Source organism: Maylandia zebra, linkage group LG14, assembly GCF_041146795.1.
Source record: "Maylandia zebra isolate NMK-2024a linkage group LG14, Mzebra_GT3a, whole genome shotgun sequence".
NCBI lineage: Eukaryota > Metazoa > Chordata > Actinopteri > Cichliformes > Cichlidae > Maylandia > Maylandia zebra.
In genome coordinates, this window is record NC_135180.1 from 33,131,709 (window position 1) to 33,144,049 (window position 12,341).

General features: G+C 37.2%; 1 protein-coding gene across 4 annotated transcripts in view; it reads right to left on the bottom strand.

Moving 5' to 3' along the window:
* The window catches only part of cntn5 (contactin 5), a 120,099-nt gene that overhangs the window by 48,442 nt on the left and 59,316 nt on the right, over positions 1–12,341 (bottom strand). The window lies entirely within an intron of this gene.

The window sequence follows — 12,341 nt, forward strand, 5'->3', positions numbered from 1 at the left end:
ATTTAAACACCCAATAGAATGACCTGCCACACAACTCGGATTTGCAAGCACTCAGTCCACACCACCAATCAATTTGCTATGCCCACCATTTCCTGTGCCTAGAAAGAGACAGATCCAGCACTAAATGGACAGTTTATCAGCTCCTGACAGTGAGCAATCTTGGAACAACAACACACAAAATTAAAAATCCTGGAATCCCAATGACTGAAGATAGCTTCTTTTAATGTCTAATGTCTTTTACAAACAACTGTGATTGATCTTTTATCTAAAATTGATTCCAGTCACATTTTACATTCAATTCAGTGTTAGATGGGGACAATTGGCTTGTCCACATTTCAATGTTTTTCACTGTTGTTGACTTTAGAGATAGGTATTTCTATGAGTTTTACAGCTAATACTGCCAGTGGGGCAGCATGGTGGCACGGTGGTTAGCACTGTTGCCTCACAGCAAGAAGGTCCTGAGTTCAATTCTACCATCTGGCCGGGGTCTTTCTGTGTGGAGTTTGCATGTTCTCCCCGTGTTTGCGTGGGTTCGCCCCGGGTACTCCGGCTTCCTCCCACCGTCCAAAGACATGCACTTTGTGGGGATAGGTTAATTGGATAATCTAAATTGCCCATAGGTGTGAATGTGAGTGCGAATGGTTGTCTGTCCCTGTGTGTTAGCCCTGCGACAGACTGGCGACCTGTCCAGGGTGTACCCTGCCTCACACCCTATGACAGCTGGGATAGGCTCCAGTGCCCCCCGCGACCCTGAAAAGGATAAGTGGAAGCAAATGGATGGAATTTTGATGTTTCTCAAGTACTTAAACTCATACTGTTCGCAGATGACACCAACATATTTTTCAGTAGCGATGATTATACTGATCTTGTAATGACTGTAAACAGGGAGCTAAAATTAATAAAAAAATGGATGGACATAAATAAATTATCATTAAATATAAATAAAACTAAAGCAATGTTTTTTGGTAATTTAAAATATAATATAGAATTACCAATTATCATTGAAGGTGTACCAATTGATAATGTGAGTGAAAACAAATTTTTGGGAGTTATAATTGATAACAAAATTTCATGGAAACCCCACGTCAGACACATAAAAACCAAAATTTCCAGAAGCCTCGCAGTTTTGAACAAAGTGAAACAATTCCTTGATAAAGATGCACTTCGTACTCTGTACTGTACCCTGGTTCTTCCATATCTTACATATTGTGTGGAAGTGTGGGGAAATACATATAAAAATACAACTAATCCATTAGTCACAGTACAGAAACGAGCACTGCGTATTATTCACAAGGCTGGTTATCTAGATCATACTCACAAATTCTTTCTTCAGGCAAAGTTACTTAAATTCCAGGATCTGGTTAATTACAATACATCCATAATTTTGTATAAAGCTTTTACTAAACTTTTACCGGCAAATTTACAAACTAGATTTGAAATTCGAGAAAAGGTTTATAATGTGAGAGGCTTTGGAGAATTCAAATTACCCAGAACTCGAACAACCCGTAAAGGCTTTTGTGTGTCTGTATGTGGTGTGAAAATCTGGAACAGTCTGAGTTTACAATTGAAACAATGCAAAAATATTCATAGATTTAAATTTCTCTACAAACAGTTGGTCTGGTCACAGTATACTCAATGATGGGTTTTAGTGTGCTCTGTAATGTCTGTCCTCTTACCATTGCTGGTATGGATTCCAAAATAAAAAATAAAAAATAAAGTGTGCGTATGTATGTACATATATGTACTTGTGTGTGTAGATATATATGTATGTATATGTATGTGTGTCTGTTACTTGTAGTTATTACTGCCTGTTACCTGTGGTAATGCAATTTATAATTTATATATTCTGTATTCAGTTATGAAGGCTCTAATTGTTGGTTGCGAGCTGCCGCTTAGATGCTTGTATCTGCCCGGGGCTGTTGATGGGTCTGTATGCAATGATGGGCGTAGCTGCGGGAAGTTTATTGTTTTTTTTTGTTGATGAGTGAGTATAGGGGTGGGATTTAATAAGTTTTCTTCGTCCCACTCCTTTTTCAGGCAAGTTTTGTTTTTTGTTTTGTGTATTTTATGTTCAATATAGGTATTTGTTGTGCCTGAAAATGAATAAATAAATGAATGAATGAATGAATGAATGAATGAATACTGCTAGTACCTTTACAATTTGGATGATTTACCAACTGCTTATTGATTCCTGTATTTTTTTTTCTTGGGGTTTTAGAATTAATGCAACTGTTTTATTTTAAATAAAATTTCCTAAAAGAAGAAAAAGAAATTGTTCTGATGCAGGAAACACATCTAGGTGACAAAGATCATGCAAAGCTTAACAAATTAGGTTTCAAACATGTCTTCTATTCCTCCCATAGTTCTGGGAGGCGAAGGGGGGTGGCAATTTTGATATCCTCAACTTTGAACTATGAACATATTTCGGAATTTAAAGATAAAGAAGGCAGATATATATTGATAATGGGTAAAATTCAGGGTATAATGACTACTCTCTTAAATGTGTATATTCCCCCAGGCAGTGACTGGTCCTTATATGGGCAGATTTTGAATTTGGCAACAACAAGGAGTCAGGCAATTTTCATTTGCGGTGGTGACTTTAACGTCACATTAAATGCCAAGTTAGACTCTTCAAATGGAAAAGGCGATCAGAGGAGTATTGGAAGAAGAATGGTGCATTTTATGGACGATTTTGGACTACTAGATGTGTGGAGAGATCTACACCCAAATGACAGAAAGTATACCCACTTCTCAATTCCACACAATGTATATTCTAGGCTAGATTATATTCTCATGTTTAAGAATGACCTATTTAGAATTAAAAGCTGTGAAATAGGCGCTTGTACCATCTCAGATCATAACCCGGTTAATCTTGAGATCTGCCTGAATAGCAAAAATAGATCAACCTTATGGAGGCTGAATACAAACATTTTAAATTATCCAAATATTAAAGAGAGTTTGAAAGAGGAAATAGAAACTTATTTAGAGTATAATGAAAATGAGGAGGTATCTCCAGGAATATTATGGGATGCATTGAAGGCAGTAATTAGAGGAAAAATAATTAGTATATCCTCTTACCTGAGCTACAACATCTACATTCTGTGACGCTGGATGATGATATCAAATCTGACATAATAAAACTTAGGAAAAAAATAGATGATTTAAATATGATAGATATACAAAAGAAAATCGTTTTTATTAAACAACAGCAATGCGAGGTAGGGAGGAAATCACTAAGACTTCTGTCTCTTAAACTTAGGAAGCAACAAGCAGAGAGGACTATACATAGAATAAAGAATCCTCTTAATGGACAAATAGAAACTGAACTGGGGAAAATTAAACTATGCTTCCAGAATTACTACAGAAAACTTTACTCCCAATCTCCTGTAGATAACAACTCTATTGTCAATACTTTCTTTTCAGGTCTAAAGTTGCAAGGTGTGACAGAGGAACAAAATAAAATGCTGTTGTCCACAATAACTAAAGAAGAAATTTACTTGGCAATTAAAAGATTAAAGGGAGGGAAAATGGCGGGGCCAGATGGGTTCGGCCCTGAATGGTATAAAATAATGCAGGATCATTTGATCCCCACCACGATAAAGACATTTAATTGGGTAATGGAAAAGAAAATTATCCCTCCTTCATGGAGGGAAGCAATAATTTCCATTATACCAAAAGAAGGAAAAGATCAATTAGAATGTAGCAACTATCGCCCAATCAGTGTGTTGAATATTGACTACAAGTTGTTCACATCTATTATCTCTAAGAGATTAGAAATGATATTACCTAGGTTAATACATAATGACCAAACGGGTTTTATTAAACATAGGCAGGCCCAGGACAACATCAGAAAGGTTTTGCATATATTGCGGCAAGTTGACAAACAAAAATTAGAGACCTTAGTGTTAAGCTTAGATGCTGAGAAGGCGTTTGACTCAGTGAGATGGTCCTTTTTATACAAAGTGCTTGAGAAGTTTAATTTTGATAAATCTATAATTGATATTATCTCAGAGTTATACAACAAACCAACAGCTAAAATCCAAATCAATGGGGACCTCACCGAATCATTTATACTGGAACGAGGGACACGACAGGGTTGCTGCATTTCACCGCTGCTTTTTGCTTTGTTTATAGAACCATTAAGTCAGTGGATTAGGCAGAGTCAGCATATAACATGAGTACGAACGCCAGGAGGGGAACAGAAATTAGCATTATTTGCTGACGACTTACTTTTAACATTAACTTGTCCCTCACAGGCACTCCCCCATCTCATGGAAGCACTATCACAGTATGGTTCTTTATCGGGATATAAGGTCAATATAAATAAAACGCAGGTATTAACTTTAAATTACGAACCACCAGTTGAAATCAAGAATCGTTATAAATGGAAATGGGATGCAGATAGCGTTAGGTATTTAGGGGTGGTAATACATCGTGACTTCACCAAAAAGTTCAATGCCAACTATGCCCCTCTAAATGAACCCATAAAATCAGATATACAAAGATGGAACACTATTCCATTTCTGGACCTACACTCCAGGATTGAATCAATCAGATTAAATATTCTTCCCCGACTGCTGTATTTGTTTCAGTCTCTACCGATTACCATACCACAAAAACAGTTTGCGGTATGGGATAGAACATTGTCAAAATATATCTGGAATGGGAAAAAAGCTAGAGTTAAATATAAAACGCTTCAATTAAAGAAAGAAAAGGGAGGTCGTGGGCTTCCCTGTCTACGAGAATATTATTGTGCAGCTCAGTTAAGACCGCTGATTTGTCTCTGTTGTCCAAACTACACCGCCGGATGGAAAGATGTTGAAGGAACAATAGTAAAAGAAATACCAGTTTCAGCTTTAATATCGGACATAAAATTACAGAATAAAATACATATGGCAGATAAACCTATACTGCAAATAATGATATCAGCTTGGAAAGAAGTAATAAAAATTGGTGGTTTGGAAAATGCCTCTAAGGTTTTAAGATGGTGTGCATATGATTCGGATTTTACTCCAAATCAATATGATAATAGATTCAAAAGCTGGATTTCAAAAGGTATAACCAATTATTATTCATTTGTCCATAAGGGTGCATTTCAAAGCTTTGAATCTTTAAGGAGTAAACATGACTTGGGATCTGATGATTTTTTTAGATATCTACAGATCAGAAATTATTTTAATCAAAACTTAAAAGTGAACCTAAACGAATTACAATTTGTAGAAACATTCTTATTACTAACCAAATCTGAAGTGCAAAGTAAAATTATTTCTAAATTATATAACAGCATCCGGCAGTGTAAAAACGACATATTAAAGCGAAGTGGGAAAAGGAGGGTAATTTGACAATTACAGAGAAGTGTTGGGCTCACGCATGCAAGATACAGTGGGCTACCACTGGGTCTAATGTTTGGCGTGAATTTTGCTGGAAAAGCATTATGAGATTTTTCATTACCCCTGCTCAACAAAGATATCGAGGAATTGGTGATAAATGTTGGAGATGTGGGGGAGATGGAGCTAACCATTTCCACATCTTTTGGGACTGTAAAGATATTCGCCAGTATTGGTCTCTAATCCATGATCATTTACAAAATGTTTTTTCATTTCTTTTTCCTTCAACTTTTGAGACCATGTTTTTGTGCAATGCACCAGTGGATAAACTGAATTCCAACGACAGAAGACTCCTGTATATCCTTCTGGCCGCAAGTAAAAAGCCTCTTACGAGAAGATGGCTTAAGCCTGAACCACCAACGATAGAAGACTGGATACATTCTGTACAAGAGATCTATACGATGGAAAAAGTGTCATTTTCTCTTAAACTTCAGAGGGATACCTTCTACGGAATATGGTCTAAATGGACAGACTATGTTAAGCATATGAGGTGTGATTTTGTGTATGATGTTACAACCCTGAGTTCTACGTAAACCTACCTGCCCTGTTGCCTCCTAACCCTAGTTTTTTTTGTTTGTTTGTTTGTTTGTTTGTTGTTGTTGTTTTGTTGGGGGGGGGTTGTTTTTGTTTGTTTTTGTTTTTTCTTCTTTTCTTTTCTCTTCTTTTTCCATCTCTTTTATAAAAGTTTTATTGAATCTGTTTTAACTTTCTGTATCATTGCTTGGTACGGTAGTATGTCCATGGATAATAAGACCAGACTTAACAATCTGGTTAAAGTGGCGGGCAAGATTTCAGGGAGGTCTCAGGTCCAGCTTGTGGACTTTTATAACAGGCAGGTGCTGAGGAAGGCAACTTCTGTCCTGTTGTGTTCAGATCATCCTCTCTTTGACGGTTTTCAACTGCTTCCATCAGGTCGTCGTTATAAAATGACTGCAGTGAAGACAAAGCGACACAAATTGTCGTTTGTACCTAGTGCTATTATCTTAATTAACAACACTAAATTGTAAGTGTTGTTGCCATTGCACATTGCACTTTTTTCGATGGAAAATCTAGGTTGTTTTATCAGGCTTATATTATATTATAGTATTTTTTTTAATGAGTGTACGTGATGTGTTGGTTGTATGTTTGTTGTTCGTTTTTGACATACTGCGAATCAATTTCCCGTCAGGGACAATAAAGTTGTGTCGTGGTCTGGGTGGTTTTCCACAGCATCAGCTCCTCCCCACTGGGTGGAGTCTTTGTTGTTCCTCACCTGATGGCAATCATACCAGCAGTATTTATGACCGGCGCACTCAACTGGTCGTCGCCAGATTATCTGCCAACTTTAGTCAGTTCTCGGCCTCACGTCAATTCATTGGTGACTCATCATACGTATTAATCGTATCTCTGTTTTTCTCGTCAGCCTCGGAACCCCACCTACCAAGCTCTCCTGGATACCAGTTTGCTGCCGCCGGAAATCACTCTCCGTGTCGGAGCTGCCACTCTTTCCTGCCTGCCTCCCTGCATTGCATGCAGCACCTACCTGGACCTCTCCTGCCTCCCCTCTCCACGCAACCCTCACCTGCAAGTTTGTAAGAAAGATCAGTGCACTATCCTAAGACTCACTCGCAACCTTCTGTGGGATTCCCCTGACTGCTCTCTCCTCTGTTTCAGTGCCCTGGCCCGCCACAGTTTCCCCTGCCCAGTACCTGCACTCCATATCCCTGCCATCTAGTTATTATCACAGTATTTTCTCTCGCCTCAGACATCTAGTTTATGTTCATTGATTCTAGTCTGCACTTTCTGTTAGCTTTTGAACATTGTAAAATAAAATCTCATTTCGTTACACTTCACCCCTGGCCTCCGGGTTTGAATCTGCACTTGAGTTCATTCCATTTCCACGGGCCACTGCGCCTGACAAGTTGACCATTGACCATTGACCATTGTCTTCTTTATTTTTCAATTATAAGTTAAAATGTGACAGCAAAGAAAATGTAAAAAAGCAAACTACTGTTATGTTCAACAGCTGTCCCAATAAAAGAGATAATAATAAAAAAAAGAAAAGAAGAAAAAGAAAAAAGTTTGCACATTTGCACATGCTTCACAGTTATGACTTTGATGTCACTGTTGTGCAATGTGCTCATGTCAGAAAACATGCCAGCACTGATAAAAGAAAAAAGCAGGAGTAATACAGTTCCGATAGATTGGAACAGTTCTTGAACCGGAACCAATTTCTGATTCCCATCCGTAGCTGTCTTGCCATTTTTTCCTGTTTTAATTGTCTTGGACAGCTATCCTAGAGATACTCTGTCATAACACCTTGGCCCATTTGGAAACAGCATGCCACCAGAGCACGGATGGAAATGATTGTCTCTGCGCTCCCTATTGATTCACCCGCAGCTGTCACCACCCTGTCTTCTATTGTCAGTGTAGCTTTGTTCTACATCTTTTCCCTTTTTTATTCCAACATAACTCATGCATTATCTTTGATCAATATATTTAATTAGTAAGCAGACAATGAGGAAGCTACATTGATTTTTTATCTAATGATAAAATAGGATAAAATATGAAATGACTGAGTGAGTAATTGGTGAGTAAATAACACAGACACGAGTACAGCCACAGTAATTACAGACCTACAACGTGGCTGCGGGAGTTGGCAGCAACCAGGCAGCTTGCCTAAATTTGTCAATAATGAATGATATTCCAGACCTTAGTATATTTACTTTAAGGGCCTACACTTGCCCTGTGTGTCTGAAACACACGGTAAAGGTAGACAATTCCTGGGAAACAACTCCAGGCACACAGGAAATTCAACATTTTACAGGAAGAAGCAACACAAGGGGGATATCAGGTAAGCACTAAGAAATCTGAAGTACTATTTGATTAACAAGTGCAAAAAGCTATATAGACAGAATGATCATTTAACATACAGGACAAATTAAGACCAAGTGGGTGCTTCAGTCATTAAATATGGTATGAAACCAGAAGAAAATATAACGTCCTTTTACAAGCTAAAGCTATGTACCCGAGTTAATATTATTGACTTTTTCAATAACGTAAAAAAAAACAAAAAACATGGCCATTAAAGCTTCCAGAAAAATTACAAGTCAACATATGTCCATATAAATGTTTAAAATCCCAGTCAGTGATGAAATCTTCAGCAAGCAAAGGAACAGGTGCTTAATGTAAATCCGTTGTTTCAAGGTCAGTATGAATCAATTCAATCAATGAGCTTTACATCTGATAATGTAGAACATATCAGAGTGGTGTGTGTGGCTCTTCCAGTGCTTGATTTAAAGCATCCTGATAATTTCATTACTACTGTACAGCTTGGAGTGACTTGAGCCTTGGCCAGCCTCACGTCCGCAAAAAGAGAGAGGGGGAGAAGGACTCTTCGGAGAGAAAGATCAGACGCCTCCTTTCTGCCTGCTGCCTTAAAGTCACGGCTGAAAAGCAGCCCAAGTGTGAGTTCAGTAGCTCAGAATTTCAAAACAAAGAGAAAAAAAGCATCCTACTGAAACATCTTTCGAACAGAGTACACGACCAGTGGATAGAATATATAGAGCCTTGACTCAACCTTTCCCCATGCACTCTGCCTTGTCCACTCTTTACTCTCTCATGACTCAGTGAAGCAGGGCTGTGATCAGTATGGCCGCTATCTATAGCGAGATAAATGAATACAGTGCATTAACATAGAGCCACCACCATAAATGAGGGACACTGACAGCCTACTCAAATTGATTCAGTCCAATAAGTTAAAAAAATGTATTTATTTAAAATAAATTTAAACGAATAATAAGATTAATTATTATTACTATTATTATTATTATTATTATTACTATTATATAACATAACCAGAGATGCAATAGCTCATCTGACTCACTATCCATTACAATTCACACATTACTGTAATGTGTGAAATAGAGAACAAAAGTTTCCTGAGTCATATAAAGTAGCAAAAACATTTAGGTGAACTGACACACACACAAGGGCTGTGAATGTTTATTATGATGATATTATGATGAGGCTTTCAAGATGTTCTCTGATAGTACTTATTAAGTTTTTGTGCAAAACAATATCAAGCCCATTAACCTTTAGTATTTTAAGTAGGCGTGAATCAAACTCAACCTGCTGCAGGTACTATATAGAAGTTGGAGGCTTCTTTCAGACCAGGTAAAGGACTTTAGTATTTACAGCGCTGTGCTTTAAATTCTACAATCTAACTGGGGTAATCATGTTCCAATCTAAAGTCAAAGTTACAAGAAGCCAGGTTTCTATATGCTGTTTAATATGCGTGTAATGCATTCCACAAGTCACATAGCTTGAACACTGATTTCTAGTTCAATAAAGCATCAATTACTCCATTAAAACGTTCAGTTTACATTGAAAAGAAGTACCCATATGAATCTGAACCAGGTAAAGCAATCAACCACTGTGCTACTGCATAAAAATGTGCAGTGCTAACATGAAAAGGGAAGGAAAAGTTGAGCTTCATGCTGAGTGATAAATACCCACCATTTGATATGCTGAAAGAGCGAAGGAAGGTTCTGCATTTAAATGTGTGCTGCAGGGCACCTTTCTTTGTTTCTGTGGCTAGCCTTTTGAAGGGCTGCACTCTAAAGAAATGTAGCCTACTGCACATTCACGCTGCTGAATATTTGTAGTGCATGAAGCAAAAGAAACAGTCACACAGATGTGTTATTTTACATGGTAGAAAAAACCCTGGAATGAATCTAGTGAAGAGAAGAAATGATTGGACTACTATTTCTGCTCATGGTTTAGCAAAGGCAGCTTCAGTCACACAAATCCCATGTTAAATATCATTATTAAATAAACAGCAAAGCAGCTGTTAAACATAGTACACAATCTTTGAAATTTTTTAGAAAGTTTCTCTTATTAGAGCTTATTTTTTTAATTACATCATAACAAAACATATGAATTTTGTTTTCTGTGCATACATATTTTTTATTGCTCTCAGGTATAACAGTTTAGCATAATGAACTATGTGTAAGGATTGTATCAAACAGCAGTACTTGCAGTGTTTGAAACTCATTGAATTTTATATCTATATATATCTATATAGATATATCTATATATCTATATATATATCTATAGTAACAACATGATGACCTGCCTGTTATTGAAACTAGAAAATCCAATTTTGTGGAAAGGTTGTTTGGATGAAGTTGATGTGTGACAGTTGGCCATCATCTCACCTGACACACCTGCCAATCAACACAACATATCCCTAACCTCACTATCTGCTCAAACCACATTTTTTTCAATATGATTACCAAAGCAAAATGCACACACTTGAAGAACTGCAACAGTAAACAAAGAGTGACCAAAATATGATCCACAACCCCAGTTCCAAAAAAAGTTGGAATGCTGTGTGAATAAAAATTGAATGATTTGCAAATCTCACAAACCCTTATTTGCTTCAAATCAAATCATATGCTCTGGAGGTTGCCCAAAAAATGCATCTTTACTGATTTTAGATCAATAGAAATGAAACTTAAAAAGTATTTACACAAAACTAAAAAAGCTATACATAAAGAGTCCATTGCAAAACAGAAAACTGATTCTTTAAAACACAATGCTGAAAAACAACAAATGTGCCTCTTTAAATATGATGGTTGATACAGAGTCAGGCCAAGACAGTTTAAATTTATCGAAACAATGGTGGACTCTACAGTTTTATTTGGTACTCTACTTAATTTTACTGGGGATTACAGACATTTGCTGTCATTCAGTGCTGTCTGAAGTTGTTGTGTAAGGCCTAAAACTTCAGAAGCACACTACTAACCATCTTCTAAGAAAAAACAAATACCCTAAAAGGGGGAAAAAAACCTAAATGAATTAACAGAGTGTGTTAGTATGGGAAGTATGGTAAATAGTTGAACAAAGTTTCAGTTCCAACTGAAACTTTGTTCAACTTTGTATTAATTTAAAATCATCAGTTCCTCCAAGAGGAACCGAGTGGATCATGAGAACGCCAGCAAAATACCCACAGTAGTATAACATAGCCACTTGATTCCCTGAATATAGAGGATGAAGGTTCATGTTTACCTTTTAAATTTTCACTCACATGTATCTATTCTTATACCCATTGCCTCGGATATGAGAACTACTTTGAGATAGTCAACAGCATTAGCTGTCAGGGTCCTCCACTGTGAAACCTAAGGAAACACCTTCTATACTTTCCCATGTTTGCCATGTTCAACATCTTTATGCTTTGGGCTTAGACTTATAAATACACTAGGTGCTTAAATGGGATAATAAGAGCATAGCAGTAAAATAATGCTAATATTAGGTATAGATAATGCAACCTGATAAATTGGTTGTAGATTAGTTTGTTTTTTTTAGAAGTAAAAAACTCAAGCATAAATTTGTACATGACCCTTAAGTTTAAAAAGGAGGAGAAAAAGATCTGGATATGTTTGAGAACACAGATGAGGGTACATGTTGAAGTACATCTTGCGTTCCACACAAACAGGCACAACTTTTTTGAAGCCTGTGCTTTACCATCTGGGCATTCCAGCCTGCCAAGCAATCTGCCTTACACTTAAATTAGGACTGGTCCTCTTTTGATTTTTATTCACTTGGATCATATTGATATATATGAAACTTTGTGAATGAATGCAACCAAAAGTAAAGAAAGCACTTGGTTCTCTGGGCGTCAAGAAATGCTGTGTTTTTATAGAGAAGTTCATCCATTTTGCCTGCTACACAGCTGCAGGCCAATCTAGTGATGCCTCTTAAGTAATTCTGTAGGAACTCTAAAGCTCCATAACACTGGATGAGACTGTGTACCTTTCTTTCTAGCAACAACTCAGTGACTGGGAAGGGTAAACTACTGGTAAGAGTAGTATGGTCATTGCCCCCTGAGGAAACTGAAGAGCACCCCAACAATGCATTTTGACTAAAGGATAGTGTCCCTGGTGATTCCATGTGTGCTGTTGCCTTACCCTC